Source organism: Carassius gibelio, chromosome B1, assembly GCF_023724105.1.
Source record: "Carassius gibelio isolate Cgi1373 ecotype wild population from Czech Republic chromosome B1, carGib1.2-hapl.c, whole genome shotgun sequence".
Taxonomy (NCBI): Eukaryota; Metazoa; Chordata; class Actinopteri; order Cypriniformes; family Cyprinidae; genus Carassius; species Carassius gibelio.
Genome location: NC_068396.1, coordinates 249,197 through 273,271, shown reverse-complemented (window position 1 = coordinate 273,271; position 24,075 = coordinate 249,197). Strand labels below are relative to the sequence as shown.

Here is a 24,075-nt window from a genome sequence, read left to right as displayed (position 1 = left end):
GGCCTAATGGATAAGGCATCAGCCTTCGGAGCTGAGGATTGTGGGTTCGAGTCCCACCTGGGTGGTCTTTCAAGCGTTGCATTTAAGCTGGCAGTGCAAGAAAGAAATTCAAGGACTATAACTTCACTGTAGACACAAGAATTAGAATAGAACTGGTAATTTCATGATATTGCTTTTAGTTTGTTTATGACTGTGTGTCAATGCCTCTTGATTCATCAGTGAACGAGGCCCAGTGGCCTAATGGATAAGGCATCAGCCTCCGGAGCTGGGAATTGTGGGTTCAAGTCCCACCTGGGTCATCTTTGAGGGCTTTCATTTAAGTGGGCTATGCAAGACATTTCAGGATGATAACTTTAATATGACACTATATCCCCAAGAATTAGCATAGAACGGGAAATTTAATGATATTGCTTTCAGTTTAGTTTGTTTCTGACTGTCTGTCAATGACTCTGGGTTCGAATCCCACCTGGGTCATCTTTCAAGAATTGCATTTAAGCTGGCAGTGCAAGACAGAAATTCAAGGACGATATCTTCATTGTAGACATAAGAATTAGCATAGAACTGGCAATGTCATGATATCGCTTTTAGTTTGTTTATGACTGTGTGTCAATGCCTCTGGGTTCACCAGTGAACGAGGCCCAGTGGCCTAATGGATAAGGCATCAGCCTTCGGAGCTGAGGACTGTGGGTTCGAGTCCCACTTGGGTCATCATTCAAGAGTTGCATTTCAGCTGGCATTGCAAGAAAGAAATTCAATGGTGAACTTTTACTATATACACAAGAATTAGCATAGAACTGGCATTTTTTGAAATAACTTTCAATTTAGCTTGCATCAGAATGTTAATGAATACCTCAGGCTTAATCAGAGAAAAGGTCCAGTTGTCTAATAAATAAGACATCAACCTTCGGAGCTGGGGGTTGTGAATTAAATTACCACCTGAGTCGTCAATGAGAGGTTAGATTTAAGTTGGCTGCGCAACAGGTACCAGGATGTTAAGTGCAAGGAGACACAATAGCTGTGACAAAGGAACATGAGAGTTAGCATAGAACTGCCAACGGAACATGAGAACTAGCAATTTCATGAAAACTCTTTCAGTTTAGTTTGTTTCTGACTGTCTGTCAATGCCTCTGGGTTCACCAGTGAACAAGGCCCAGTGGCCTAATGCATCGGTCTTCAGAGCTGAGGATTGTGGGTTCATCTTTCAAGGTTGGTGTTTATGTTGGCAGTGCAAGGAAGAAATTCTAGGACGATAACGTCAATATGACACTATAGCCACAAGATTAATCATAAAATTGGCAAATTTCTGAAAACTCACTCAGTTCAGCTTGGATAAGACGGTCTGTAAATGCCTCTGTGTGGGCTTGTTGGAAAATACCCAGTGGCCAAACGGATAAAGCATCAACTTTCAGAGCTGAAGATTGTGGGTTCAAGTCATGAGAATTATCATAGAACAGGGAATTTTCTGAAATCTCACTCAGATCAGCTTCGGATAAGACATTCTGTAATGCCTCTGGGTTCACTAACAGATGTGGCCCATTGGCCTAATGGATAAGGCATCAGCCTCCGGAGCTGGGAATTGTGGGTTCAAGTCCCACCTGGGTCATCTTTCAGAGCTTTCCTTTAAGTGGGCTATGCAAGAAATTTCAGGATGATAACTTCAATATGACACTATACCCCCAAGAATTAGCATAGAACTGGCAATTTCATGATATTGCTATCAGTTTAGTTTGTTTCTGACTGTCTGTCAATGACTCTGGGTTCGAATCCCAATGTCATGATATCGCTCTTAGTTTGTTTATGACTGTGTGTCAATGCCTCTGGGTTTACCAATGAACGAGGCCCAGTGGCCTAATGGATAAGGCATCAGCCTTCGGAGCTGAGGATTGTGGGTTCGAGTCCCACCTGGGTCATCTTTCAAGCGTTGCATTTAAGCTGGCAGTGCAAGAAAGAAATTCAAGGACGATAACTTCACTGTAGACACAAGAATTAGAATAGAACTGGCAATTTCATGATATTGCTTTTAGTTTGTTTATGACTGTGTGTCAATGCCTCTTGATTCATCAGTGAACGAGGCCCAGTGGCCTAATGGAGAAGGCATCAGCCTCCGGAGCTGGGAATTGTGTGTTCAAGTCCCACCTGGGTCGTCTTTCAGGGCTTTCCTTTAAGTGGGCTATGCAAGAAATTTCAGGATGATAACTTCAATATGACACTATAGCCCCAAGAATTAGCATAGAACTGGCAATTTCATGATATTGCTTTCAGTTTAGTTTGTTTCTGACTGTCTGTCAATGACTCTGGGTTCGAATCCCAATGTCATGATATCGCTTTTAGTTTGTTTATGACTGTGTGTCAATGCCTCTGGGTTCACCAGTGAACGAGGCCCAGTGGCCTAATGGATAAGGCATCAGCCTTCGGAGCTGAGTATTGTGGGTTCGAGTCCCACCTGGGTCATCTTTCAAGCGTTGCATTTAAGCTGGCAGTGCAAGAAAGAAATTCAAGGACGATAACTTCACTGTAGACACAAGAATTAGAATAGAACTGGCAATTTCATGATATTGCTTTTAGTTTGTTTATGACTGTCTGTCAATGCCTCTTTATTTACCAGTGAACCAGGCCCAGTGGCCTAATGGAGAAGGCATCAGCCTTCGGAGCTGAGGATTGTGGGTTCGAGTCCCACTTGGGTCATCATTCAAGAGTTGCATTTCCGCTGGCATTGCAAGAAAGAAATTCAATGGTGAACTTTTACTATAGACACAAGAATTAGCATAGAACTGGCATTTTTTTAAATAACTTTCAATTTAGCTTGCATCAGAATGTTAATGAATACCTCAGGCTTAATCAGAGAAAAGGTCAAGTTGTCTAATAAATAAGGCATCAACCTTCGGAGCTGGGGGTTGTGAATTAAATTACCACCTGAGTCATCAATGAGAGGTTAGATTTAAGTTGGCTGCGCAACAGGTACCAGGATGATAAGTGCAAGGAGACACAATAGCTGTGACAAAGGAACATGAGAGTTAGCATAGAACTGCCAACGGAACATGAGAACTAGCAATTTCATGAAAACTCTTTCAGTTTAGTTTGTTTCTGACTGTCTGTCAATGCCTCTGGGTTCACCAGTGAACAAGGCCCAGTGGCCTAATGCATGGGTCTTCAGAGCTGAGGATTGTGGGTTCATCTTTCAAGGTTGGTGTTTATGTTGGCAGTGCAAGGAAGAAATTCTAGGACTATAACTTCACTGTAGACACAAGAATTAGAATAGAACTGGTAATTTCATGATATTGCTTTTAGTTTGTTTATGACTGTGTGTCAATGCCTCTTGATTCATCAGAGAACGAGGCCCAGTGGCCTAATGGATAAGGCATCAGCCTCCGGAGCTGGGAATTGTGGGTTCAAGTCCCACCTGGGTCATCTTTGAGGGCTTTCATTTAAGTGGGCTATGCAAGACATTTCAGGATGATAACTTCAATATGACACTATATCCCCAAGAATTAGCATAGAACGGGAAATTTAATGATATTGCTTTCAGTTTAGTTTGTTTCTGACTGTCTGTCAATGACTCTGGGTTCGAATCCCACCTGGGTCATCTTTCAAGAATTGCATTTAAGCTGGCAGTGCAAGACAGAAATTCAAGGACGATATCTTCTTTGTAGACATAAGAATTAGCATAGAACTGGCAATGTCATGATATCGCTTTTAGTTTGTTTATGACTGTGTGTCAATGCCTCTGGGTTCACCAGTGAACAAGGCCCAGTGGCCTAATGCATCGGTCTTCAGAGCTGAGGATTGTGGGTTCATCTTTCAAGGTTGGTGTTTATGTTGGCAGTGCAAGGAAGAAATTCTAGGACGATAATGTCAATATGACACTATAGCCACAAGATTAATCATAAAATTGGCAAATTTCTGAAAACTCACTCAGTTCAGCTTGGATAAGACGGTCTGTAAATGCCTCTGTGTGGGCTTGTTGGAAAATACCCAGTGGCCAAACGGATAAAGCATCAACCTTCAGAGCTGAAGATTGTGGGTTCAAGTCATGAGAATTATCATAGAACAGGGAATTTTCTGAAATCTCACTCAGATCAGCTTCGGATAAGACTTTCTGTAATGCCTCTGGGTTCACTAACAGATGTGGCCCATTGGCCTAATGGATAAGGCATCAGCCTCAGGAGCTGGGAATTGTGGGTTCAAGTCCCACCTCGGTCGTCTTTCAGGGCTTTCATTTAAGTGGGCTATGCAAGAAATTTCAGGATGATAACTTCAATATGACACTATAGTCCCAAGAATTAGCATAGAACTGGCAATTTCATGATATTGCTTTCAGTTTAGTTTGTTTCTGACTGTCTGTCAATGACTCTGGGTTCGAATCCCAATGTCATGATATCGCTTTTAGTTTGTTTATGACTGTGTGTCAATGCCTCTGGGTTTACCAGTGAACGAGGCCCAGTGGCCTAATGGATAAGGCATCTGCCTTCGGAGCTGAGGATTGTGGGTTCGAGTCCCACCTGGGTCATCTTTCAAGAGTTGCATTTAAGCTGGCAGTGCAAGAAAGAAATTCAAGGACGATAACTTCACTGTAGACACAAGAATTAGAATAGAACTGGCAATTTCATGATATTGCTTTTAGTTTGTTTATGACTGTCTGTCAATGCCTCTTGATTTACCAGTGAACCAGGCCCAGTGGCCTAATGGAGAAGGCATCAGCCTTCGGAGCTGAGGATTGTGGGTTTGAGTCCCACTTGGGTCATCATTCAAGAGTTGCATTTCTGCTGGCATTGCAAGAAAGAAATTCAATGGTGAACTTTTACTATAGACACAAGAATTAGCATAGAACTGGCATTTTTTGAAATAACTTTCAATTTAGCTTGCATCAGAATGTTAATGAATACCTCAGGCTTAATCAGAGAAAAGGTCCAGTTGTCTAATAAATAAGGCATCAACCTTCGGAGCTGGGGGTTGTGAATTAAATTACCACCTGAGTCGTCAATGAGAGGTTAGATTTAAGTTGGCTGCGCAACAGGTACCAGGATGATAAGTGCAAGGAGACACAATAGCTGTGACAAAGGAACATGAGAGTTAGCATAGAACTGCCAACGGAACATGAGAACTAGCAATTTCATGAAAACTCTTTCAGTTTAGTTTGTTTCTGACTGTCTGTCAATGCCTCTGGGTTCACCAGTGAACAAGGCCCAGTGGCCTAATGCATCGGTCTTCAGAGCTGAGGATTGTGGGTTCATCTTTCAATTTTGATGTTGGCAGTGCAAGGAAGAAATTCTAGGACGATAATGTCAATATGACACTATAGCCACAAGATTAATCATAAAATTGGCAAATTTCTGAAAACTCACTCAGTTCAGCTTGGATAAGACGGTCTGTAAATGCCTCTGTGTGGGCTTGTTGGAAAATACCCAGTGGCCAAACGGATAAAGCATCAACCTTCAGAGCTGAAGATTGTGGGTTCAAGTCATGAGAATTATCATAGAACAGGGAATTTTCTGAAATCTCACTCAGATCAGCTTCGGATAAGACTTTCTGTAATGCCTCTGGGTTCACTAACAGATGTGGCCCATTGGCCTAATGGATAAGGCATCAGCCTCAGGAGCTGGGAATTGTGGGTTCAAGTCCCACCTCGGTCGTCTTTCAGGGCTTTCATTTAAGTGGGCTATGCAAGAAATTTCAGGATGATAACTTCAATATGACACTATAGCCCTAAGAATTAGCGTAGAACTGGCAATTTCATGATATTGCTTTCAGTTTAGTTTGTTTCTGACTGTCTGTCAATGACTCTGGGTTCGAATCCCAATGTCATGATATCGCTTTTAGTTTGTTTATGACTATGTGTCAATGCCTCTGGGTTCACCAGTGAACGAGGCCCATTGGCCTAATGGATAAGGCATCAGCGTTCGGAGCTCAGGATTGTGGGTTCGAGTCCCACCTGTGTCATCTTTCAAGCGTTGCATTTAAGCTGGCAGTGCAAGAAAGAAATTCAAGGACTATAACTTCACTGTAGACACAAGAATTAGAATAGAACTGGTAATTTCAAGATATTGCTTTTAGTTTGTTTATGACTGTGTGTCAATGCCTCTTGATTCATCAGTGAACGAGGCCCAGTGGCCTAATGGATAAGGCATCAGCCTCCGGAGCTGGGAATTGTGGGTTCAAGTCCCACCTGGGTCATCTTTGAGGGCTTTCATTTAAGTGGGCTATGCAAGACATTTCAGGATGATAACTTCCATATGACACTATATCCCCAAGAATTAGCATAGAACGGGAAATTTAATGATATTGCTTTCAGTTTAGTTTGTTTCTGACTGTCTGTCAATGACTCTGGGTTCGAATCCCACCTGGGTCATCTTTCAAGAATTGCATTTAAGCTGGCAGTGCAAGACAGAAATTCAAGGACGATATCTTCATTGTAGACATAAGAATTAGCATAGAACTGGCAATGTCATGATATCGCTTTTAGTTTGTTTATGACTGTGTGTCAATGCCTCTGGGTTCACCAGTGAACGAGGCCCAGTGGCCTAATGGATAAGGCATCAGCCTTCGGAGCTGAGGATTGTGGGTTCGAGTCCCACCTGGGTCATCTTTCAAGAATTGCATTTAAGCTGGCAGTGCAAGAAAGAAATTCAAGGACGATATCTTCATTGTAGACATAAGAATTAGCATAGAACTGGCAATGTCATGATATCGCTTTTAGTTTGTTTATGACTGTCTGTCAATGCCTCTTGATTTAGCAGTGAACCAGGCCCAGTGGTCTAATGGATAAGGCATCAGCCTTCGGAGCTGAGGATTGTGGGTTTGAGTCCCACTTGGGTCATCATTCAAGAGTTGCATTTCCGCTGGCGTTGCAAGAAAGAAATTCAATGGTGAACTTTTACTATAGACACAAGAATTAGCATAGAACTGGCATTTTTTGAAATAACTTTCAATTTAGCTTGCATCAGAATGTTAATGAATACCTCAGGCTTAATCAGAGAAAAGGTCCAGTTGTCTAATAAATAAGGCATCAACCTTCGGAGCTGGGGGTTGTGAATTAAATTACCACCTGAGTCATCAATGAGAGGTTAGATTTAAGTTGGCTGCGCAACAGGTACCAGGATGATAAGTGCAAGGAGACACAATAGCTGTGACAAAGGAACATGAGAGTTAGCATAGAACTGCCAACGGAACATGAGAACTAGCAATTTCATGAAAACTCTTTCAGTTTAGTTTGTTTCTGACTGTCTGTCAATGCCTCTGGGTTCACCAGTGAACAAGGCCCAGTGGCCTAATGCATCGGTCTTCAGAGCTGAGGATTGTGGGTTCATCTTTCAAGGTTGGTGTTTATGTTGGCAGTGCAAGGAAGAAATTCTAGGACGATAACGTCAATATGACACTATAGCCACAAGATTAATCATAAAATTGGCAAATTTCTGAAAACTCACTCAGTTCAGCTTGGATAAGACGGTCTGTAAATGCCTCTGTGTGGGCTTGTTGGAAAATACCCAGTGGCCAAACGGATAAAGCATCAACCTTCAGAGCTGAAGATTGTGGGTTCAAGTCATGAGAATTATCATAGAACAGGGAATTTTCTGAAATCTCACTCAGATCAGCTTCGGATAAGACTTTCTGTAATGCCTCTGGGTTCACTAACAGATGTGGCCCATTGGCCTAATGGATAAGGCATCAGCCTCAGGAGCTGGGAATTGTGGGTTCAAGTCCCACCTCGGTCGTCTTTCAGGGCTTTCATTTAAGTGGGCTATGCAAGAAATTTCAGGATGATAACTTCAATATGACACTATAGCCCTAAGAATTAGCGTAGAACTGGCAATTTCATGATATTGCTTTCAGTTTAGTTTGTTTCTGACTGTCTGTCAATGACTCTGGGTTCGAATCCCAATGTCATGATATCGCTTTTAGTTTGTTTATGACTATGTGTCAATGCCTCTGGGTTCACCAGTGAACGAGGCCCAGTGGCCTAATGGATAAGGCATCAGCCTTCGGAGCTCAGGATTGTGGGTTCGAGTCCCACCTGTGTCATCTTTCAAGCGTTGCATTTAAGCTGGCAGTGCAAGAAAGAAATTCAAGGACTATAACTTCACTGTAGACACAAGAATTAGAATAGAACTGGCAATTTCATGATATTGCTTTTAGTTTGTTTATGACTGTGTGTCAATGCCTCTTGATTCATCAGTGAACGAGGCCCAGTGGCCTAATGGATAAGGTATCAGCCTCCAGAGCTGGGAATTGTGGGTTCAAGTCCCACCTGGGTCATCTTTGAGGGCTTTCATTTAAGTGGGCTATGCAAGACATTTCAGGATGATAACTTCCATATGACACTATATCCCCAAGAATTAGCATAGAACGGGAAATTTAATGATATTGCTTTCAGTTTAGTTTGTTTCTGACTGTCTGTCAATGACTCTGGGTTCGAATCCCACCTGGGTCATCTTTCAAGAATTGCATTTAAGCTGGCAGTGCAAGACAGAAATTCAAGGACGATATCTTCATTGTAGACATAAGAATTAGCATAGAACTGGCAATGTCATGATATCGCTTTTAGTTTGTTTATGACTGTGTGTTAATGCCTCTGGGTTCACCAGTGAACGAGGCCCAGTGGCCTAATGGATAAGGCATCAGCCTTCGGAGCTGAGGATTGTGGGTTCGAGTCCCACCTGGGTCATCTTTCAAGAATTGCATTTAAGCTGGCAGTGCAAGAAAGAAATTCAAGGACGATATCTTCATTGTAGACATAAGAATTAGCATAGAACTGGCAATGTCTTGATATCGCTTTTAGTTTGTTTATGACTGTCTGTCAATGCCTCTTGATTTAGCAGTGAACCAGGCCCAGTGGTCTAATGGATAAGGCATCAGCCTTCGGAGCTGAGGATTGTGGGTTTGAGTCCCACTTGGGTCATCATTCAAGAGTTGCATTTCCGCTGGCATTGCAAGAAAGAAATTCAATGGTGAACTTTTACTATAGACACAAGAATTAGCATAGAACTGGCATTTTTTGAAATAACTTTCAATTTAGCTTGCATCAGAATGTTAATGAATACCTCAGGCTTAATCAGAGAAAAGGTCCAGTTGTCTAATAAATAAGGCATCAACCTTCGGAGCTGGGGGTTGTGAATTAAATTACCACCTGAGTCATCAATGAGAGGTTAGATTTAAGTTGGCTGCGCAACAGGTACCAGGATGATAAGTGCAAGGAGACACAATAGCTGTGACAAAGGAACATGAGAGTTAGCATAGAACTGCCAACGGAACATGAGAACTAGCAATTTCATGAAAACTCTTTCAGTTTAGTTTGTTTCTGACTGTCTGTCAATGCCTCTGGGTTCACCAGTGAACAAGGCCCAGTGTCCTAATGCATCGGTATTCAGAGCTGAGGATTGTGGGTTCATCTTTCAAGGTTGGTGTTTATGTTGGCAGTGCAAGGAAGAAATTCTAGGACGATAACGTCAATATGACACTATAGCCACAAGATTAATCATAAAATTGGCAAATTTCTGAAAACTCACTCAGTTCAGCTTGGATAAGACGGTCTGTAAATGCCTCTGTGTGGGCTTGTTGGAAAATACCCAGTGGCCAAACGGATAAAGCATCAACCTTCAGAGCTGAAGATTGTGGGTTCAAGTCATGAGAATTATCATAGAACAGGCAATTTTCTGAAATCTCACTCAGATCAGCTTCGGATAAGACTTTCTGTAATGCCTCTGGGTTCACTAACAGATGTGGCCCATTGGCCTAATGGATAAGGCATCAGCCTCAGGAGCTGGGAATTGTGGGTTCAAGTCCCACTTGGGTCGTCTTTCAGGGCTTTCATTTAAGTGGGCTATGCAAGAAATTTCAGGATGATAACTTCAATATGACACTATAGCCCCAAGAATTAGCATAGAACTGGCAATTTCATGATATTGCTTTCAGTTTAGTTTGTTTCTGACTGTCTGTCAATGACTCTGGGTTCGAATCCCAATGTCATGATATCGCTTTTAGTTTGTTTATGACTATGTGTCAATGCCTCTGGATTCACCAGTGAACGAGGCCCAGTGGCCTAATGGATAAGGCATCAGCCTTCGGAGCTGAGGATTGTGGGTTCGACTCCCACCTGGGTCATCTTTCAAGCGTTGCATTTAAGCTGGCAGTGCAAGAAAGAAATTCAAGGACGATAACTTCACTGTAGACACAAGAATTAGAATAGAACTGGCAATTTCATGATATTGCTTTTAGTTTGTTTATGACTGTGTGTCAATGCCTCTTGATTCATAAGTGAACGAGGTCCAGTGGCCTAATGGATAAGGCCTAATCCTCCGTAGCTGGGAATTGTGGGTTCAAGTCCCACCTGGGTCATCTTTGAGGGCTTTCATTTAAGTGGGCTATGCAAGACATTTCGGGATGATAACTTCAATATGACACTATAGCCCCAAGAATTAGCATAGAACGGGAAATTTTATTATATTGCTTTCAGTTTAGTTTGTTTCTGACTGTCTGTCAATGACTCTGGGTTCGAATCCCACCTGGGTCATCTTTCAAGAGTTGCATTTAAGCTGGCAGTGCAAGACAGAAATTCAAGGACGATATCTTCATTGTAGACATAAGAATTAGCATAGAACTGGCAATGTCATGATATCGCTTTTAGTTTGTTTATGACTGTGTGTCAATGCCTCTGGGTTCACCAGTGAACGAGGCCCAGTGGCCTAATGGATAAGGCATCAGCCTTCGGAGCTGAGGATTGTGGGTTCGAGTCCCACCTGGGTCATCTTTCAAGCATTGCATTTAAGCTGGCAGTGCAAGAAAGAAATTCAAGGACGATAGCTTCACTGTAGACACAAGAATTAGAATAGAACTGGCAATTTCATGATATTGCTTTTAGTTTGTTTATGACTGTCTGTCAATGCCTCTTGATTTACCAGTGAACCAGGCCCAGTGGTCTAATGGAGAAGGCATCAGCCTTCGGAGCTGAGGATTGTGGGTTTGAGTCCCACTTGGGTCATCATTCAAGAGTTGCATTTCCGCTGGCATTGCAAGAAAGAAATTCAATGGTGAACTTTTACTATAGACACAAGAATTAGCATAGAACTGGCATTTTTTGAAATAACTTTCAATTTAGCTTGCATCAGAATGTTAATGAATACCTCAGGCTTAATCAGAGAAAAGGTCCAGTTGTCTAATAAATAAGGCATCAACCTTCGGAGCTGGGGGTTGTGAATTAAATTACCACCTGAGTCGTCAATGAGAGGTTAGATTTAAGTTGGCTGCGCAACAGGTACCAGGATGATAAGTGCAAGGAGACACAATAGCTGTGACAAAGGAACATGAGAGTTAGCATAGAACTGCCAACGGAACATGAGAACTAGCAATTTCATGAAAACTCTTTCAGTTTAGTTCGTTTCTGACTGTCTGTCAATGCCTCTGGGTTCACCAGTGAACAAGGCCCAGTGTCCTAATGCATCGGTCTTCAGAGCTGAGGATTGTGGGTTCATCTTTCAAGGTTGGTGTTTATGTTGGCAGTTCAAGGAAGAAATTCTAGGACGATAACGTCAATATGACACTATAGCCACAAGATTAATCATAAAATTGGCAAATTTCTGAAAACTCACTCAGTTCAGCTTGGATAAGACGGTCTGTAAATGCCTCTGTATGGGCTTGTTGGAAAATACCCAGTGGCCAAACGGATAAAGCATCAACCTTCAGAGCTGAAGATTGTGGGTTCAAGTCATGAGAATTATCATAGAACAGGCAATTTTCTGAAATCTCACTCAGACTTTCTGTAATGCCTCTGGGTTCAGTAACAGATGTGGCCCATTGGCCTAATGGATAAGGCATCAGCCTCAGGAGCTGGGAATTGTGGGTTCAAGTCCCACCTGGGTCGTCTTTCAGGGCTTTCATTTAAGTGGGCTATGCAAGAAATTTCAGGATGATAACTTCAATATGACACTATAGCCCCACGGATTGCTTTCAGTTTAGTTTGTTTCTGACTGTCTGTCAATGACTCTGGGTTCGAATCCCAATGTCATGATATCGCTTTTAGTTTGTTTATGACTATGTGTCAATGCCTCTGGATTCACCAGTGAACGAGGCCCAGTGGCCTAATGGATAAGGCATCAGCCTTGGGAGCTGAGGATTGTGGGTTCGACTCCCACCTGGGTCATCTTTCAAGCGTTGCATTTAAGCTGGCAGTGCAAGAAAGAAATTCAAGGACGATAACTTCACTATAGACACAAGTATTAGAATAGAACTGGCAATTTCATGATATTGCTTTTAGTTTGTTTATGACTGTGTGTCAATGCCTCTTGATTCATAAGTGAACGAGGCCCAGTGGCCTAATGGATAAGGCATAAGCCTCCGGAGCTGGGAATTGTGGGTTCAAGTCCCACCTGGGTCATCTTTGAGGGCTTTCATTTAAGTGGGCTATGCAAGACATTTCGGGATGATAACTTCAATATGACACTATAGCCCCAAGAATTAGCATAGAACGGGGAAATTTTATTATATTGCTTTCAGTTTAGTTTGTTTCTGACTGTCTGTCAATGACTCTGGGTTCGAATCCCACCTGGGTCATCTTTCAAGAGTTGCATTTAAGCTGGCAGTGCAAGACAGAAATTCAAGGACGATATCTTCATTGTAGACATAAGAATTAGCATAGAACTGGCAATGTCATGATATCGCTTTTAGTTTGTTTATGACTGTGTGTCAATGCCTCTGGGTTCACCAGTGAACGAGGCCCAGTGGCCTAATGGATAAGGCATCAGCCTTCGGAGCTGAGGATTGTGGGTTCGAGTCCCACCTGGGTCATCTTTCAAGCATTGCATTTAAGCTGGCAGTGCAAGAAAGAAATTCAAGGACGATAGCTTCACTGTAGACACAAGAATTAGAATAGAACTGGCAATTTCATGATATTGCTTTTAGTTTGTTTATGACTGTCTGTCAATGCCTCTTGATTTACCAGTGAACCAGGCCCAGTGGCCTAATGGAGAAGGCATCAGCCTTCGGAGCTGAGGATTGTGGGTTCGAGTCCCACCTGGGTCATCTTTCAAGCATTGCATTTAATAGAACTGGCAATTTCATGATATTGCTTTTAGTTTGTTTATGACTGTGTGTCAATGCCTCTTGATTCGTCAGTGAACGAGGCCCAGTGGCCTAATGGATAAGGCATCAGCCTCCGGAGCTGGGAATTGTGGGTTCAAGTCCCACCTGGGTCATATTTGAGGGCTTTCATTTAACTGGGCTATGCAAGAAATTTCAGGATAATAACTTCAATATGACACTATAGCTATATGTATATGAACGAGGCCCAGTGGCCTAATGGATAAGGCATCAGCCTCAGGAGCTGGAATTTGTGGGTTCAAGTCCCACCTGGGTCTGCTTTCATTTAAGTGGGCTATGCAAGAAATTTCAGGATGATAACTTCAATATGACACTATAGCCCCAAGAATTAGCATAGAACTGGCAATTTCATGATATTGCTTTCAGTTTAGTTTGTTTCTGACTGTCTGTCAATGACTCTCGGTTCGAATCCCAATGTCATGATATCGCTTTTAGTTTGTTTATGACTGTGTGTCAATGCCTCTGGGTTCACCAGTGAACGAGGCCCAGTGGCCTAATGGATAAGGCATCAGCCTTCGGAGCTGAGGATTGTGGGTTCGAGTCCCACCTGGGTCATCTTTCAAGCGTTGCATTTAAGCTGGCAGTGCAAGAAAGAAATTCAAGGACGATAACTTCACTGTAGACACAAGAATTAGAATAGAACTGGCAATTTCATGATATTGCTTTTAGTTTGTTTATGACTGTGTGTCAATGCCTCTTGATTCATCAGTGAACGAGGCCCAGTGGCCTAATGGATAAGGCATCAGCCTCCGGAGGTGGGAATTGTGGGTTCAAGTTGCATTTCAGCTGGCATTGCAAGAAAGAAATTCAATGGTGAACTTCTACTATAGACACAAGAATTAGCATAGAACTTGCATTTTTTGAAATAACTTTCAATTTAGCTTGCATCAGAATGTTAATGAATACCTTAGGCTTAATCAGATAAAAGGTCCAGTTGACTAATAAATAAGGCATCAACCTTCGGAGCTGGGGGTTGTGAATTAAATTACCACCTGAGTCGTCAATGAGAGGTTAGATTTAAGTTGGCTGCGCAACAGGTACCAGGATGATAAGTGCTAGGAGACACAATAGCTGTGACAAAGGAACATGAGAGTTAGCATAGAACTGCCAATGGAACATGAGAACTAGCAATTTCATGAAAACTCTTTCAGTTTAGTTTGTTTCTGACTGTCTGTCAATGCCTCTGGGTTCACCAGTGAACAAGGCCCAGTGGCCTAATGCATGGGTCTTCAGAGCTGAGGATTGTGGGCTCATCTTTCAAGGTTGGTGTTTATGTTGGCAATGCAAGGAAGAAATTCTAGGACTATAACGTCAATATGACACTATAGCCACAAGATTAATCATAAAATTGGCAAATTTCTGAAAACTCAGTTCATCATGGATAAGACGGTCTGTAAATGCCTCTGTGTGGACTTGTTGGAAAATACCCAGTGGCTAAACGGATAAGGCATCAACCTTCTGAGCTGAAGATTGTGGGTTCAAGTCATGAGAATTATCATAGAACAGGCAATTTTCTGAAATCTCACTCAGATCAGCTTCGGATAAGACTTTCTGTAATGCCTCTGGGTTCACTAACAGATGTGGCCCATTGGCCTAATGGATAAGGCATCAGCCTCAGGAGCTGGGAATTGTGGGTTCAAGTGCCACCTGGGTCGTCTTTGAGGGTTTTCATTTAAGTGGGCTATGCAAGAAATTTCAGGATGATAACTTCAATATGACACTATAGCCCCAAGAATTAGCATAGAACTGGCAATTTCATGATATTGCTTTCAGTTTAGTTTGTTTCTGACTGTCTGTCAATGACTCTGGGTTCGAATCCCACCTGGGTCATCTTTCAAGAGTTGCATTTAAGCTGGCAGTGCAAGACAGAAATTCATGGACGTTAACTTCACTGTAGACACAAGAATTAGCATAGAACTGGTGATGTCATGATATTGCTTTTAGTTTGTTTATGACTGTGTGTCAATGCCTCTGGGTTCACCAGTGTACGAGGCCCAGTGGCCTAATGGATAAGGCATCAGCCTTCGGAGCTGAGGATTGTGGGTTCGAGTCCCACCTGGGTCATCTTTCAAGCATTGCATTTAAGCTGGCAGTGCAAGAAAGAAATTCAAGGACGGTAACTTCACTGTAGACACAAGAATTAGAATAGAACTGGCAATTTCATGATATTGCTTTTAGTTTGTTTATGACTGTCTGTCAATGCCTCTTGATTTACCAGTGAACCAGGCCCAGTGGCCTAATGGAGAAGGCATCAGCCTTCGGAGCTGAGGATTGTGGGTTCGAGTCCCACTTGGGTCATCATTCAAGAGTTGCATTTCAGCTGGCATTGTAAGAAGGAAATTCAATGGTGAACTTTTACTATAGACACAAGAATTAGCATAGAACTGGCATTTTTTGAAATAACTTTCAATTTAGCTTGCATCAGAATGTTAATGAATACCTCAGGCTTAATCAGAGAAAAGGTCCAGTTGTCTAATAAATAAGGCATCAACCTTCGGAGCTGGGGGTTGTGAATTAAATTACCACCTGAGTCGTCAATGAGAGGTTAAATTTAAGTTGGCTGCGCAACAGGTACCAGGATGATAAGTGCAAGGAGACACAATAGCTGTGACAAAGGAACGTGAGAGTTAGCATAGAACTGCCAACGGAACATGAGAACTAGCAATTTCATGAAAACTCTTTCATTTTGGTTTGTTTCTGACTGTCTGTCAATGCCTCTGGGTTCACCAGTGAACAAGGCCCAGTGGCCTAATGCATCGGTCTTCAGAGCTGAGGATTGTGGGTTCATCTTTCAAGGTTGGTGTTTATGTTGGCAGTGCAAGGAAGAAATTCTAGGACGATAACGTCAATATGACACTATAGCCACAAGATTAATCATAAAATTGGCAAATTTCTGAAAACTCACTCAGTTCAGCTTGGATAAGACGGTCTGTAAATGCCTCTGTGTGGGCTTGTTGGAAAATACCCAGTGACCAAACGGATAAAGCATCAACCTTCAGAGCTGAAGATTGTGGGTTCAAGTCATGAGAATTATCATAGAACAGGGAATTTTCTGAAATCTAACTCAGATCAGCTTCGGATAAGACTTTCTGTAATGCCTCTGGGTTCACTAATAGATGTGGCCCATTGGCCTAATGGTTAAGGCATCAGCCTCAGGAGCTGGGAATTGTGGGTTCAAGTCCCACCTCGGTCATCTTTCAGGGCTTTCATTTAAGTGGGCTATGCAAGAAATTTCAGGATGATAACTTCAATATGACACTGTAGACACAAGAATTAGAATAGAACTGGCAATTTCATGATATTGCTTTCAGTTTAGTTTGTTTCTGACTGTCTGTCAATGACTCCTGGTTCGAATCCCAATGTTATGATATCGCTTTTAGTTTCTTTATGACTGTTCACCAGTGAACGAGGCCCAGTGGCCTAATGGATAAGGCATCAGCCTTCAAGCTGGGGAACAATAGTCCGTCAAAGACGGGGAAGAAGGGAAGAAAAGAGGGAAGGAAGAAAAAGAGAAGGGGAAGAAGAGAAAGAAAAAATGAAGAAAAGAAAGGGTCAAATTTGACGTTCAAAGACGGATCTTCCTTAGCATGCGCGCAGTGATACATCTTCCGGTTTCTTCTTGCGGTAAATTCGCGCATTTATATTACACTGTTTTCTATTGCAGGTGCTCCCCTCGACCCGGGTTCGAATCCAGCTAAAGACAACTTTTTGTTTTATTGTTAATTGCTTTAAATAAATGAAGTTTCAAGGTTAATTAAATGTATATATGTGCTTGTTTGATATTTTTTTCATTACATTTTAATACACCAATGGAAATGTGTTTTGTTATTATTAGTTATTTAGTAGTTGTTGTATTATTTTTTATTCTGATTAAGCATGTTATTGTGTGTAGTTGTATTCATATTTATTTTAAGCATGTTATTAGTTTTGATTTTATTGATATTAAATCAGATTTTTTTTTAAGGTTACATTCATTCAAGACACCTTTAAATCTGTCATTTTTAATTAAAACAGGATGCAAAAATAGTCATTATTATGCTTAAAAATGTCTGTGACAAATGACAAAGTGCAAATTATCTTTTTATAGGAATACGTTCTATTGTTGCAGTGTACTGATGAAATGTTTACTAAAGTACAAATAAAAAAGCAATCATTCTCTTTTTTTTTTTTTACAATTATGCCAACATAACAGTAATGAATATTAAACAAATTAAATTTATATAAGTTTTCAAAAAAAAAAAAATTAAAAGGAAAATAAATGTAGAAATCAAAACACATTTCTCAATTTGCTTTTTTTATTTATTTTACAATTATGCTAACAGAACAGTAATGAATATTAAATGAAGTTTTCAAACAATAAATTAAAAAGGTAAAAGTAAAAGTTAAATAGGATTAAAAAATCAAGTTAAATAAAATAATGTTAGACACAAATATTAACAATAGTGAACTATATTTAAACAACTATATACACACAACAATAAATAAAAATATACAGTGTATACATTATTTGGGAGAAGGTTCTCCGCATTTACTCTAACCACTTTTCTTTTGTAATGTTCTCAGTCTGTGGACAGTATATACACCTTGCCCCTGTACTGGCTATGTCCCGTTGCACTGGTTTTGAATTGTCCACACTTCCTGCAAGTGTTTGCCTTGTAGGGTCTCTTGGGCATGGTTTGTGGAGCTGGTTGAGAATTGGTGCTCTGCACAATAGGCTGTAACAGTGGCATCCTATGGACCGCTGACAGTCTCTGAACCATTTGCAGACCCTGGAACACTGGCACACCCTGAAACATCGACAAAAATATGGTTTTCTGGTATAAAAAAAAAATTGAACAAGTTTAATAATTCGTACAGAATGGAACGTGAAAAGTGTCTTCATAGAATACTTTATGGATTATGCCATTACTTACAGAGACAGTACTGCTTGGTATAGAGGCACAAGACACTGCTGCGCTGGGTTGGTCTTCAACCTGAGAAGGTCTCCTGACCACACTAAGATTTGGCTTTGCTGCAGCAATGTGAGAGCCAGTAAATCTTGGTTTGGTAAATCAAAAATGTGAGAAGACAGAATGTGTTATAATAGCAAGAATTACGAAGAATTAATTAATATTACTATTTTAAGTAAATGCAGGTTTTTAAAAACATTTCTTTCTGAATAGAAGTGTCATCCATATTTATTAGCAGTATTGACTCCTGAAATTACTACAAAGTATTTGCATGATGGAATAATTGTTAATATGTGTACAGTTAATAATAGCCAGCGTCTATGTGGTATGTTACCTGAGATTGAGAAAGAAAGATAATGTAGCTTTAACACATGAGAAGTATTGAGAGAGATGCCATGAGGGACATGAGTCTAGTCTCAAGAGAGAAAGCAGACAGGTTACATTCTACATTTATCCTTGACCATGTGACTTAAACCAAATCTGAGATATTCAAACTGACCATTCAGCAGACAACAGGTGCCCCCACTGTACAAGAGGGGTGACAATTAGTAGGTCTCAGCCAGCATCTCATAGCATTCTTGCTTTTTCTTTTTTTCTTCATCTTACGTTCTGAACTTTCTTGAATTTTAATTGAGCACATTCTTAAGTGGTATTATTAAAAAAGTTAAATAGTAATTCTTACCATTGAAAATTGTGTTGCAACTCTTGCTTCCACAGGTGCAGTAGGCTGGGGCTGGGGCAGGGGCAGGGGCATGGGATGAGGCTGGGGGTCAGGCTGACTCTGCTCCATGGCCTTCTTTGCTGTTTCAGCAGCATGAGGTTCTTCCACCACCCTTTGTGCTGGTCCAGTAGAGGCTTAAGACGACAAAAAAAAAAAAAAAAAAAAAAAAAAAACCCTTAATACATAATTCAGAAAGAAACCTTTTCAGTAAATATACTAATGATACTAATAAAAAACATGCATTTCAGCACACCTCCAAGCAAGGTTGTTTGGCCACGAGACAGCATCTGACATTTCTCTATCTGTAAGCATTATAACAAATATAATGCACAATACAAGTGAGTCCCTTAAGAGAGCATAAAATACTTCATTAAATTCATATATTTATTCATTCATTCATTCATTCATTTCTAGGACACAAGTCACATTTATTTTATATATAATGTTACAACTGGTATCTCTATTTAGAGGAGAAAGATACAAGACAGGAACATTTCTTAAAATACCTGCAACATTACATAAATGTCTATAAACAATTATTACACACTCTGGTTTGCACTGTTGAAAGCCATAACATAACACAACCATCACATTATATCGTTCAAATGAATGGGACCAGGTAAATGTTTGTTTTGAAGCCTGATGTGTTGTTCTCTTATGCAAATACACTAAACCAAGATACTAAAAATGTTCGATTACGATTATTTTTTATTTTTATACATCTATAATGCAAAGGTAACAAACACTCACCCATTGATAAATCTCGTACCACTTTTTATGTCGAACTACGCGACAATGACCCTTGTCATAGGTCACAAACTTGAGTAATTAACCTTTTTTACCTCTGACACGCCCCCTGAGGAAGATGTCATTCTTTCGTACACCTTCGGCACGGTTCGGCAACTTGATTGACACCTGACTAGAAGCGCTGACCCCTCAACCTTGCGGTGAGACGCGGAAACGTGCCGTCGAAATCCCCCTGCTCTCTGATTGGTCAAATGTCACGAATGTCAAGATAATGTTATAAATTGCGCTTTTTGATTGGCTGGAAATGTTAAGGCGCTTCGACGCGATTGGTCCAAATGTCATAGCGCTTCGATGCGATTGGCTGCGCAGTTCGACATTGCTCAACATTTCTGAAATTATGTCGGACTATCCTTCGTCAGCTAGCCTTCGGAGCTGAGGATTGTGGGTTCGAGTCCCACCTGGGTCATCTTTCAAGCATTGCATTTAATAGAACTGGCAATTTCATGATATTGCTTTTAGTTTGTTTATGACTGTGTGTCAATGCCTCTTGATTCGTCAGTGAACGAGGCCCAGTGGCCTAATGGATAAGGCATCAGCCTCCGGAGCTGGGAATTGTGGGTTCAAGTCCCACCTGGGTCATATTTGAGGGCTTTCATTTAACTGGGCTATGCAAGAAATTTCAGGATAATAACTTCAATATGACACTATAGCTATATGTATATGAACGAGGCCCAGTGGCCTAATGGATAAGGCATCAGCCTCAGGAGCTGGAATTTGTGGGTTGAAGTCCCACCTGGGTCTGCTTTCATTTAAGTGGGTTATGCAAGAAATTTCAGGATGATAACTTCAATATGACACTATAGCCCCAAGAATTAGCATAGAACTGGCAATTTCATGATATTGCTTTCAGTTTAGTTTGTTTCTGACTGTCTGTCAATGACTCTCGGTTCAAATCCCAATGTCATGATATCGCTTTTAGTTTGTTTATGACTGTGTGTCAATGCCTCTGGGTTCACCAGTGAACGAGGCCCAGTGGCCTAATGGATAAGGCATCAGCCTCCGGAGGTGGGAATTGTGGGTTCAAGTTGCATTTCAGCTGGCATTGCAAGAAAGAAATTCAATGGTGAACTTCTACTATAGACACAAGAATTAGCATAGAACTTGCATTTTTTGAAATAACTTTCAATTTAGCTTGCATCAGAATGTTAATGAATACCTCAGGCTTAATCAGAGAAAAGGTCCAGTTGTCTAATAAATAAGGCATCAACCTTCGGAGCTGGGGGTTGTGAATTAAATTACCACCTGAGTCGTCAATGAGAGGTTAGATTTAAGTTGGCTGCGCAACAGGTACCAGGATGATAAGTGCAAGGAGACACAATAGCTGTGACAAAGGAACATGAGAGTTAGCATAGAACTGCCAACGGAACATGAGAACTAGCAATTTCATGAAAACTGTTTCAGTTTAGTTTGTTTCTGACTGTCTGTCAATGCCTCTGGGTTCACCAGTGAACAAGGCCCAGTGGCCTAATGCATCGGTCTTCAGAGCTGAGGATTGTGGGCTCATCTTTCAAGGTTGTTGCTTATGTTGGCAATGCAAGGAAGAAATTCTAGGACGATAACATCAATATGACACTATAGCCACAAGATTAATCATAAAATTGGCAAATTTCTGAAAACTCAGTTCATCATGGATAAGACGGTCTGTAAATGCCTCTGTGTGGACTTGTTGGAAAATACCCAGTGGCCAAACGGATAAGGCATCAACCTTCTGAGCTGAAGATTGTGGGTTCAAGTCATGAGAATTATCATAGAACAGGCAATTTTCTGAAATCTCACTCAGATCAGCTTCGGATGAGACTTTCTGTAATGCCTCTGGGTTCAGTAACAGATGTGGCCCTTTGGCCTAATGGATAAGGCATCAGCCTCAGGAGCTGGGGATTGTGGGTTCGAGTCCCACCTGGGTCATCATTCAAGCGTTGCATTTAAGCTGGCAGTGCAAGAAAGAAATTCAAGGAAGATAACTTCACTGTAAACACAAGAATTAGAATAGAACTGGCAATTTCATGATATTGATTTTAGTTTGTTTATGACTGTGTGTCATTGCCACTTGATTTACCAGTGAACGAGGCCCAGTGGCCTAATGGATAAGGCATCAGCCTCCGAAGCTGGGAATTGTGGGTTCAAGTCCCACCTGGGTCATCTTTGAGGGCTTTCATTTCAGTGGGCTATGCAAGAAATTTCAGGATGATAACTTCAATATGACACTATAGCCCCAAGAATTAGCATAGAACTGGCAATTTTATGATATTGCTTTCAGTTTAGTTTGTTTCTGACTGTCTGTCAATGACTCTGGGTTCGAATCCCACCTGGGTCATCTTTCAAGAGTTGCATTTAAGCTGGCAGTGCAAGACAGAAATTCAAGGACGATATCTTCATTGTAGACATAAGAATTAGCATAGAACTGGCAATGTCATGATATCGCTTTTAGTTTGTTTATCACTGTGTGTCAATGCCTCTGGGTTCACTATTGAAAGAGGCCCAGTGGCCTAATGGATAAGGCATCAGCCTTCGGAGCTGAGGATTGTGGGTTCGAGTCCCACCTGGGTCATCTTTCAAGCATTGCATTTAAGCTGGCAGTGCAAAAAAAGAAATTCGAGGACTATAACTTCACTGTAGACATTAGAATAGAACTGGCAATTTCATGATATTGCTTTTAGTTTGTTTATGACTGTCTGTCAATGCCTCTTGATTTACCAGTGAACCAGGCCCAGTGGCCTAATGGAGAAGGCATCAGCCTTCGGAGCTGAGGATTGTGGATTCGAGTCCCACTTGGGTCATCATTCAAGAGTTGCATTTCAGCTGGCATTGTAAGAAGGAAATTCAATGGTGAACTTTTACTATAGACACAAGAATTAGCATAAAACTGGCATTTTTTGAAATAACTTTCAATTTAGCTTGCATCAGAATGTTAATGAATACCTCAGGCTTAATCAGAGAAAAGGTCCAGTTGTCTAATAAATAAGGCATCAACCTTCGGAGCTGGGGGTTGTGAATTAAATTACCACCTGAGTCGTCAATGAGAGGTTAGATTTAAGTTGGCTGCGCAACAGGTACCAGGATGATAAGTGCAAGAAGACACAATAGCTGTGACAAAGGAACATGAGAGTTAGCATAGAACTGCCAACGGAACATGAGAACTAGCAATTTCATGAAAACTCTTTCAGTTTAGTTTGTTTCTGACTGTCTGTCAATGCCTCTGGGTTCACCAGTGAACAAGGCCCAGTGGCCTAATGCATCGGTCTTCAGAGCTGAGGATTGTGGGTTCATCTTTCAAGGTTGGTGTTTATGTTGGCATTGCAAGGAAGAAATTCTAGGACGATAACGTCAATATGACACTATAGCCACAAGATTAATCATAAAATTGGCAAATTTCTGAAAACTCAGTTCATCATGGATAAGACGGTCTGTAAATGCCTCTGTGTGGACTTGTTGGAAAATACCCAGTGGCTAAACGGATAAGGCATCAACCTTCTGAGCTGAAGATTGTGGGTTCAAGTCATGAGAATTATCATAGAACAGGCAATTTTCTGAAATCTCACTCAGATCAGCTTCGGATAAGACTTTCTGTAATGCCTCTGGGTTCACTAACAGATGTGGCCCATTGGCCTAATGGATAAGGCATCAGCCTCAGGAGCTGGGAATTGTGGGTTCAAGTCCCACCTGGGTCGACTTTGAGGGCTTTCCTTTAAGTGGGCTATGCAAGAAATTTCAGGATGATAACTTCAATATGACACTATAGCCCCAAGAATTAGCATAGAACAGGCAATTTCATGAAATTGCTTTCAGTTTAGTTTGTTTCTGACTGTCTGTCAATGACTCTGGGTTCGAATCCCAATGTCATGATATCGCTTTTAGTTTGTTTATGACTGTGTGTCAATGCCTCTGGGTTCACCAGTGAACGAGGCCCAGTGACCTAATGGATAAGGCATCAGCCTTCGGAGATGAGGTTTGTGGGTTCGAGTCCCACCTGGGTCATCTTTCAAGCGTTGCATTTAAGCTGGCAGTGCAAGAAAGAAATTCAAGGAAGATAACTTCACTGTAGACACAAGAATTAGAATAGAACTGGCAATTTCATGATATTGCTTTTAGTTTGTTTATGACTGTGTGTCATTGCCACTTGATTCACCAGTGAACGAGGCCCAGTGGCCTAATGGATAAGGCATCAGCCTTCGGAGCTGAGGATTGTGGGTTCGACTCCCACCTGGGTCATCTTTCAAGCATTGCATTTAAGCTGGCAGTGTAAGAAAGAAATTCAAGGACTATAACTTCACTGTAGACATTAGAATAGAACTGGCAATTTCATGATATTGCTTTTAGTTTGTTTATGACTGTCTGTCAATGCCTCTTGATTCACTAGCGATCCATGCCCAGTGGCTTAATGGATAAGGCATCAGCCTTCTGAGCTGAGGATTGTGGGTTCAAGTCCCACTTGGGTCATCATTCAAGAGTTGCATTTCAGCTGGCATTGCAAGAAAGAAATTCAATGGTGAACTTTTACTATAGACACAAGAA

At 41.2% G+C, this 24,075-nt stretch overlaps 25 non-coding genes across 25 annotated transcripts; all 25 read left to right on the top strand.

Moving 5' to 3' along the window:
• The first annotated feature begins 226 nt into the window (after window positions 1-226).
• trnar-ccg (transfer RNA arginine (anticodon CCG)) lies at window positions 227-299 on the top strand. The gene has a single exon. It is a non-coding gene; the product is annotated as a tRNA-Arg (tRNA).
• A 336-nt stretch (window positions 300-635) lies between these two features.
• trnar-ucg (transfer RNA arginine (anticodon UCG)) lies at window positions 636-708 on the top strand. Its single transcript has one exon. It is a non-coding gene; the product is annotated as a tRNA-Arg (tRNA).
• A 1,129-nt stretch (window positions 709-1,837) lies between these two features.
• On the top strand, window positions 1,838-1,910 carry trnar-ucg (transfer RNA arginine (anticodon UCG)). Its single transcript has one exon. It is a non-coding gene; the product is annotated as a tRNA-Arg (tRNA).
• Window positions 1,911-2,378: 468 nt separating this feature from the next.
• On the top strand, window positions 2,379-2,451 carry trnar-ucg (transfer RNA arginine (anticodon UCG)). The gene has a single exon. It is a non-coding gene; the product is annotated as a tRNA-Arg (tRNA).
• A 161-nt stretch (window positions 2,452-2,612) lies between these two features.
• On the top strand, window positions 2,613-2,685 carry trnar-ucg (transfer RNA arginine (anticodon UCG)). The gene has a single exon. It is a non-coding gene; the product is annotated as a tRNA-Arg (tRNA).
• A 650-nt stretch (window positions 2,686-3,335) lies between these two features.
• Window positions 3,336-3,408, top strand: trnar-ccg (transfer RNA arginine (anticodon CCG)). Its single transcript has one exon. It is a non-coding gene; the product is annotated as a tRNA-Arg (tRNA).
• A 1,026-nt stretch (window positions 3,409-4,434) lies between these two features.
• trnar-ucg (transfer RNA arginine (anticodon UCG)) lies at window positions 4,435-4,507 on the top strand. Its single transcript has one exon. It is a non-coding gene; the product is annotated as a tRNA-Arg (tRNA).
• Window positions 4,508-6,098: 1,591 nt separating this feature from the next.
• On the top strand, window positions 6,099-6,171 carry trnar-ccg (transfer RNA arginine (anticodon CCG)). Its single transcript has one exon. It is a non-coding gene; the product is annotated as a tRNA-Arg (tRNA).
• Window positions 6,172-6,507: 336 nt separating this feature from the next.
• On the top strand, window positions 6,508-6,580 carry trnar-ucg (transfer RNA arginine (anticodon UCG)). The gene has a single exon. It is a non-coding gene; the product is annotated as a tRNA-Arg (tRNA).
• Window positions 6,581-8,177: 1,597 nt separating this feature from the next.
• Window positions 8,178-8,250, top strand: trnaw-cca (transfer RNA tryptophan (anticodon CCA)). The gene has a single exon. It is a non-coding gene; the product is annotated as a tRNA-Trp (tRNA).
• Window positions 8,251-8,586: 336 nt separating this feature from the next.
• On the top strand, window positions 8,587-8,659 carry trnar-ucg (transfer RNA arginine (anticodon UCG)). Its single transcript has one exon. It is a non-coding gene; the product is annotated as a tRNA-Arg (tRNA).
• A 1,363-nt stretch (window positions 8,660-10,022) lies between these two features.
• Window positions 10,023-10,095, top strand: trnar-ucg (transfer RNA arginine (anticodon UCG)). Its single transcript has one exon. It is a non-coding gene; the product is annotated as a tRNA-Arg (tRNA).
• Window positions 10,096-10,665: 570 nt separating this feature from the next.
• trnar-ucg (transfer RNA arginine (anticodon UCG)) lies at window positions 10,666-10,738 on the top strand. Its single transcript has one exon. It is a non-coding gene; the product is annotated as a tRNA-Arg (tRNA).
• A 1,319-nt stretch (window positions 10,739-12,057) lies between these two features.
• On the top strand, window positions 12,058-12,130 carry trnap-ugg (transfer RNA proline (anticodon UGG)). Its single transcript has one exon. It is a non-coding gene; the product is annotated as a tRNA-Pro (tRNA).
• A 571-nt stretch (window positions 12,131-12,701) lies between these two features.
• On the top strand, window positions 12,702-12,774 carry trnar-ucg (transfer RNA arginine (anticodon UCG)). The gene has a single exon. It is a non-coding gene; the product is annotated as a tRNA-Arg (tRNA).
• Window positions 12,775-12,935: 161 nt separating this feature from the next.
• On the top strand, window positions 12,936-13,008 carry trnar-ucg (transfer RNA arginine (anticodon UCG)). Its single transcript has one exon. It is a non-coding gene; the product is annotated as a tRNA-Arg (tRNA).
• A 100-nt stretch (window positions 13,009-13,108) lies between these two features.
• trnar-ccg (transfer RNA arginine (anticodon CCG)) lies at window positions 13,109-13,181 on the top strand. Its single transcript has one exon. It is a non-coding gene; the product is annotated as a tRNA-Arg (tRNA).
• Window positions 13,182-13,568: 387 nt separating this feature from the next.
• Window positions 13,569-13,641, top strand: trnar-ucg (transfer RNA arginine (anticodon UCG)). The gene has a single exon. It is a non-coding gene; the product is annotated as a tRNA-Arg (tRNA).
• Window positions 13,642-15,077: 1,436 nt separating this feature from the next.
• On the top strand, window positions 15,078-15,150 carry trnar-ucg (transfer RNA arginine (anticodon UCG)). Its single transcript has one exon. It is a non-coding gene; the product is annotated as a tRNA-Arg (tRNA).
• A 161-nt stretch (window positions 15,151-15,311) lies between these two features.
• On the top strand, window positions 15,312-15,384 carry trnar-ucg (transfer RNA arginine (anticodon UCG)). The gene has a single exon. It is a non-coding gene; the product is annotated as a tRNA-Arg (tRNA).
• Window positions 15,385-20,069: 4,685 nt separating this feature from the next.
• trnar-ccg (transfer RNA arginine (anticodon CCG)) lies at window positions 20,070-20,142 on the top strand. The gene has a single exon. It is a non-coding gene; the product is annotated as a tRNA-Arg (tRNA).
• Window positions 20,143-21,629: 1,487 nt separating this feature from the next.
• On the top strand, window positions 21,630-21,702 carry trnar-ccg (transfer RNA arginine (anticodon CCG)). Its single transcript has one exon. It is a non-coding gene; the product is annotated as a tRNA-Arg (tRNA).
• Window positions 21,703-22,038: 336 nt separating this feature from the next.
• trnar-ucg (transfer RNA arginine (anticodon UCG)) lies at window positions 22,039-22,111 on the top strand. The gene has a single exon. It is a non-coding gene; the product is annotated as a tRNA-Arg (tRNA).
• A 1,588-nt stretch (window positions 22,112-23,699) lies between these two features.
• Window positions 23,700-23,772, top strand: trnar-ucg (transfer RNA arginine (anticodon UCG)). Its single transcript has one exon. It is a non-coding gene; the product is annotated as a tRNA-Arg (tRNA).
• Window positions 23,773-23,927: 155 nt separating this feature from the next.
• Window positions 23,928-24,000, top strand: trnar-ucu (transfer RNA arginine (anticodon UCU)). The gene has a single exon. It is a non-coding gene; the product is annotated as a tRNA-Arg (tRNA).
• Window positions 24,001-24,075: the final 75 nt, after the last annotated feature.